The sequence below is a fragment of the Bubalus bubalis genome, chromosome X (genome assembly GCF_019923935.1).
Source record: "Bubalus bubalis isolate 160015118507 breed Murrah chromosome X, NDDB_SH_1, whole genome shotgun sequence".
Lineage (NCBI taxonomy): Eukaryota > Metazoa > Chordata > Mammalia > Artiodactyla > Bovidae > Bubalus > Bubalus bubalis.
Genome location: NC_059181.1, coordinates 93,569,113 through 93,575,963, shown reverse-complemented (window position 1 = coordinate 93,575,963; position 6,851 = coordinate 93,569,113).

The window sequence follows — 6,851 nt, the reverse complement described above, 5'->3', positions numbered from 1 at the left end:
GTTTTATTAATGATTTAGAAGTCATCTGAGAATTTTGGAATACTTCAATTATCATAACAGGCATTAATTTGTAGTTGCAATAGAAAAATATAAAAGCTATAAAATTAATCTGAGGTTGTATGGACTTTACAACATTCTCTATCATTTTTTAATAAAATTTTTGTTTTTAAGATTGACCAATAATTTTAAATTCCTAAGATGCTCTATTCGATGCAATCTACATTATTTTATATATATATACACACACACACTATGTTCTGTGGGGGATACAAATGAAGTAGAAGGCATACTCCTTATTGTCCAAGAAAAATAAGACATGCCAAATATACAAGCCCATATACTGAAACTTATGCACAACTAACTACAGTTGTATATGACATGCTAAATGTGTGTGCAGACACACACACACACACACACACACACAAGAAGTGCTGGAGAGGGTGTGGAGAAAAGGGAACCCTCTTACACTGTTGGTGGGAATGCAAACTGGTACAGCCACTATGGAGAACAGTGTGGACATTCTTTAAAAAACTGGAAATAGAACTGCCATATGACCCAGCAATCCCACTGCTGGGCATACACATCGAGGAAACCAGAATTGAAAGTGACATGTGTGCCCAGTGTTCATCGCAGCACTGTTTACAATGGCCAGGACATGGAAGCAACCTAGATGTCCATCGGCAGATGAATGGATAAGAAAGCTGTGGTACATATACACAATGGAATATTATTCAGCCATTAAAAAGAATACATTTGAATCAGTTCTAATGAAGTGGATGAAACTGGAGCCTATTATACAGTGTGAAGTAAGTCAGAAAGAAAAACACCAATACTGTTTACTAACACATATATATGGAATTTAGAAAGATGGTAACAATGACCCTATATGCAAGACAGCAAAAGAGACACAGATGTAAAGATCAGTCTTTTGGACTCTGGGAGAAGGCAAGGGTGCGATGATTTGAGAAGGTAGCATTGAAACGTGTATATTATCATATGTGGAGCGGATTGCCAGTCCAGGTTCTATGCATGAGACAGGGTGCTCAGTGCTGGTGCACTGGGATGACCCTGGGGATGGGATGGGGAGGGAGGTGGGAGGGGGGTTCTGGATCGAGGACACATGTGCTTCTGTGGCTGATTCATGTCGATGTATGGCAAAAACCACTACAATATTGTAAAGTAACTAGCCTCATATTAAAATAAATTAATTAATTTTTTAAAAGAAGTTTTCATATTATATGTGAGAGCTAAGAGTTCCTACTCACATTATTTTAATTCAGGAGGCATTTCTTGTTCAAATGCGATACCTAGACTTCACATGTTTCACACTGAGATAACTTCATACTGAGAAAATGTGGATCCCCTTAATGAAGCAGATCACGAATTTTAAAGGAAAATACAAGGACATGCTGGAAAAAAGCACCCAAATCATCTCATGCTTAGGAAAACACAAACCAAAATAGCAAACAGACCCAAATACATAAGTCTACCACTCACATAGGCCTAAGTCATATTAAACAGGAAGAAAGTATGGTATCACTCTCCCATCATAGATTTTTACCCCTTGTTCAAGACATGAATACAGTGGGGGTGACAAATAAATTCAAGAGATTGGATCTGGTAGACAGAGTGCCTGAAGAACTATGAACAGAGGTTTGTAACATTGTACAGGAAGTGGTGACCAAAACTATCCCCAAAAAAAAGAAATGCAAGAAAGCAAAATGGTTGTCTGAGTAGACCTTACAAATAGCTTAAAAAAGAAGAGAAGTGAAAGGCAAAGGAGAAAGGGAAAGATATACCCATCTGAATACAGAGTTCCAGAGAATAGCAAGGAGAGATAAGATAACCTTAAGTGAACACAAAGAATGGGAAAGACTAGAAATCTCTTTAAAAAAATTAGAGATATCAAGGGAACATTTCATGCAAAGATGGGCACAATAAAGGATAGAAACAGCAAGGACCTAACAGAAGCAGAACATATTAAGAAGAGATGGCAGGAATACACAGAACTATACCAAAAAAGACTTAATGACCCAGATAACCATGATGGTGTGGTCACTCACCTAGAGCTGGACATCCTGGAATGTGAAGTCAAGTTAGCCTGAGGAAGCATTACTGTGAACAAATCTAGTGGAAGTGATGGAACTCCAGTAGACCAACTTAAAATCTTAAAAGATGATGCTGTTAAAGTGCTGCACTCAATATGCCAGCAAATTTGGAAAACTCAGCAATGGCCACAGGACTGGAAAAGGTCAATTTTCATTCCAATCTCAAAGAAAGGAAAAGCCAAAGAATGTTCAAACTACTGTCCAATTGTACTCATTTCACATGCTAGCAAGGTAATCCTCAAAATTCTTTAAGCTGGGCTTCAACAGTACATGAACCAACAACTTACAAACATACAAACTGTATTTAAAAAAGGCAGAGGAACCAGAGATCGAATTGTCAACATCTGTTGGATCACAGAGAAAACAAGTGAATTTAAAAAAAAACTACTTCTGCTTCGTTGACTATGCCAAAGCCATTGACTGTGTGGATCACAACAAACTGAAAAGTTTTTAAAGAGGTGGGATTACCAGAACACCTTCCCTGCTTCCTGAGAAACCCATATGCAGTTCAAGCAGCAACAGCTAGAACTAGACATGGAAAAATGGACTAGTTCAGTCTTGGGAAAGGAGTATGTCAAGGCTGTATGTGGTCACTCTGCTTCTTTAACTTCTGTGCAGAGAGCATCATGTGAAATGCTGTGCGGGTTTGATCACAATTTGTAATCAAGATTATCAGGAGAAATATCAACAACCTCAGATATGCAGATGATACCATTCTAAAGCAGAAAGCAAGGAGGAACTAAAGAACCTCTTGATGAGGGTGAAAGAGGAGAGTGAAAAGGCTGGCTTAAAAATCAACATTCAAGAAACTAAAATCATGGCATTGTTCCCATCACTTCATGGCAAATACATGGGGAAAAAGTGGAAACAGTGGAAAATTTTATTTTCTTAGGCTGCAAAACTGAAGTCAGTTCAGTTCAGTTCAGTCACTCAGTCGTGTTCGACTCTTTGCTACCCCATGAATTGCAGCACGCCAGGCCTCCCTGTCCATCACCAACTCCTGGAGTTCACTCAGACTCATGTCCATCGAGTCGGTGATGCCATCCAGTCATCTCATCCTATGTCGTCCCCTTCTCCTCCTGCCCCCAATCCCTCCCAGCATCAGAGTCTTTTCCAATGAGTCAACTCTTTGCATAAGGTGGCCAAAGTACTGGAGTTTCAGCTTTAGCATCAGTTATTCCAATGAACACCCAGGACTGACCTCCTTTAGGATGGACTGGTTGGACCTCGATGCAGTCCAAGGGACTCTCAAGAGTCTTCTCCAACACCACAGTTCAAAAGCATCAATTCTTCGGCGCTCAGCTTTCTTCACAGTCCAACTCTCACATCCATACATGACCACAGGAAAAACCATAGCCTTGACTAGACGGACCTTTGTTGGCAAAGTAATGTCTCTGCCTTTCAATATGCTATCTAGGTTGGTCATAACTTTCCTTCCAAGGAGTAAGCATCTTTTAATTTCATGGCTGCAATCACCATCTGCAGTGATTTGGGAGCCCCCTCAAATAAAGTCTGACACTGTTTTCACTGTTTCACCATCTATTTCCCATGAAGTGATGGAACCAGATGCCGTTATCTTCATTTTCTGAATGTTGAGCTTTAAGCCAACTTTTTCACTCTCCTCTTTTACTTTCATCAAGAGGCTTTTTAGTTCCTCTTCACTTTCTGCCATAAGGGTGGTGTCATCTGCATATCTGAGGTTATTGATATTTCTCCTGGCAATCTTGATTCCAGCTTTTGCTTCATCCAGCCCAGCGTTTCTCATGATGTACTGTGCATATAAGTTAAATAAGCAGGGTGACGATATATAGCCTTGATGTACTGCTTTTCCTGTTTGGAACCAGTCCATTGTTCCATGTCCAGTTCTAACTGTTGCTTCCTGACCTGAATATAGGTATCTCGAGAGGCAAGTCAGGTGCTCTGGTATTCCCATCTCTTTCAGAATTTTCCACAGTTTATTGTGACCCACACAGTCAAAGGCTTTGGCATAGTCAATAAAGGAGAAAGAGATGTTTTTCTGGAACTCTTGCTTTTTCAATGATCCAGCAGATGTTGGCAATTTGATCTCTGGTTCCCCTCCCTTTGCTAAAACCAGCTTGAACATCTGGAAGTTCACGGTTCACGTATTGCTGAAGCCTGGCTTGGAGAATTTTGAGCATTACTTTACTAGCATGTGAGATGAGTGCAACTGTGTGGTAGTTTGAGCATTCTTTGGCATTGCCTTTCTTTGGGATTGGAATGAACACTGACCTTTTCCAGTCCTGTGGCCACTGCTGAGTTTTCCAAATTTCCTGGCATATTGAGTGCAGCATTTTCACAGCATCATCTTCCAGGATTTGAAATAGCTCAACTGGAATTCCATCACCTCCACTAGCTTTGTTTGTAATGATGCTTTCTAAGGCCCACTTGACTTAACATTCCAGGATGTCTGGCTCTAGGTCAGTGATCACACCATCATGATGATCTAGGTCGTGAAGATCTTTTTTGTACAGTTATTCTGTGTATTCTTGCCACCTCTTCTTAATATCTTCTGCTTCTGTTAGGTCCATACCATTTCTGTCCTTTATCAAGCCCATCTTTGCATGAAATGTTCCCTTGGTATCTCTAATTTTCCTGAAGAGATCTCTAGTCTTTCCCATTCTGTTGTTTTCCTCTATTTCTTTGCATTGATTGCTGAGGAAGGCTTTCTTATCTCTCCTTGCTATTCTTTGGAACTCTGCGTTCAAATGGGAATATCTTTCCTTATCTCCTTTGCTTTTTGCTTCTCTTCTTTCCACAACTATTTGTAAGGCCTCCTCAGACAGCCATTTTGCTTGTTTGCATTTCTTTTCCATGGGGATGGTCTTGATCCCTGTCTCCTGTACAATGTCATGAACTTCCATCCATTGCTCATCAGGCACTCTATCTATCAGATCTAGTCCTTTATATCTATTTCTCACTTCTACTGTATAATTATAAGGGATTTGATTTAGGTCATACCTGAATGGTCTAGTGGTTTTCCCTACTTTCTTCAATTTCAGTCTGAATTCGGCAATAAGGAGTTCATGATCTGAGCCACAGTCAGCTCCCCGTCTAGTTTTTGCTTACTGTATAGAGCTTCTCCATCTTTGGCTGCAAAGAATATAATCAATCTGATTTCAGTGTTGACCATCTGGTGATGTCCATGTGTAGAGTCTTTTCTTGTGTTGTTGGAAGAGGGTGTTTGCTATGACCAGTGCGTTCTCTTGGCAAAACTCTATTAGCCTTTGCCCTGCTTCATTCTGTACTCCAAGGCCAAATTTGCCTGTTACTCCAGGTGTTTCCTGACTCCCTACTTTTGCATTCCAGTCCCCTATAATAAAAAGAACATCTTTTTTGTGTGTTAGTTCTAAAAGGTCTTGTAGGTCTTCATAGAACCGTTCAACTTCAGCTTCTTCAGCATTACTGGTTGGGGCATAGACTTGGGTTACTGTGATATTGAATGGTTTGCCTTGGAAATGAACAGAGATCATTCTGTCATTTTTGAGATTGCATCCAAGTACTGCATTTCGGACTCTTTTGTTGACCATGATGGCTACTCCATTTCTTCTAAGGGATTCTTGCCTGCAGTAGTAGATGTAATGGTCATCTGAGTTAAATTCACCCATTCTAGTCCATTTTAGTTCGCTGATTCCTAGAATGTTGACGTTCACTCTTGGCATCTCCCGTTTGACCACTTCCAATTTGCCTTGATTCATGAACCTAACATCCCAAGTTCCTATACAATATTGCTTTTTACAGCATTGGACCTTGCTTCTATCACCAGTCACATCCACAACTGGGTATTGTTTTTGCTTTGGCGCCATCCCTTCATTCTTTCTGGAGTTACTTCTCCACTGATCTCCAGTAGCGTATTGGGCACCTACCGACCTGGGGAGGTCCACTTTCAGTATCCTATCATTTTGCCTTTTCATACTGTTCATGGGGTTCTCAGGGCAAGAATACTGAAGTGGTTTGCCATTCCCTTCTCCAGTGGACCACATTCTATCAGACCTCTCCACCCTGACTCGTCCATCTTGGGTGGCCCCACAGGGCATGGCTTAGTTTCATTGTGTTAGACAAGGCTGTTGTCTGTGTGATCAAAATGGCTAGTTTTTCTGTGATTATGGTTTCAGTGTGTCTGCCCTCTGATGCCCTCTTGCAACACCTACCATCTTACTTAGGTTTCTCTTACCTTGAGCGTGGGGTATCTCTTCATGGCTGCTCCAGAAAAGTGCAAAACTGAAGTCAGAAAGAGTTAAAAGATGCTTGCTCCTTGGCAAAAAAGCTGTGACAAACCTAGACAGTGTATTTAAAAGCAGATACATCACTTCATCGACAAAGGTTCATATAGTCAAAGCTATGATTTTTCCAGTAGTCATATATGGATGTGAGAGCTGGACCATAAAGAAGGCTGATGCTTTTGAATTGTGGTGCTGGAGAAGACTCTTGAGAGTTCCTTGGACAGCAAGGAGATCAAACTAGTCGATCCTAAGGAAAATCAACCCTGAATATTCATTGGAAAGACTGATGCTGAAGCAAGGCTCCAATACTTTGGCTACCTGATGTGAAGAGCTGACTCATTGAAAAACACCCTGGTGCTGGGAAAGATTAAGGGAAGGAGGAGAAGGGGGTGACAGAGGATTAATGGTTGGATGGCATCACTGATTCAAGAGACATGAGTTTGAGCAAACTTCAGGAGATGGTGAAGGACAGAGAAGCCTGATGTGCTGCAGTTCAAGGGGT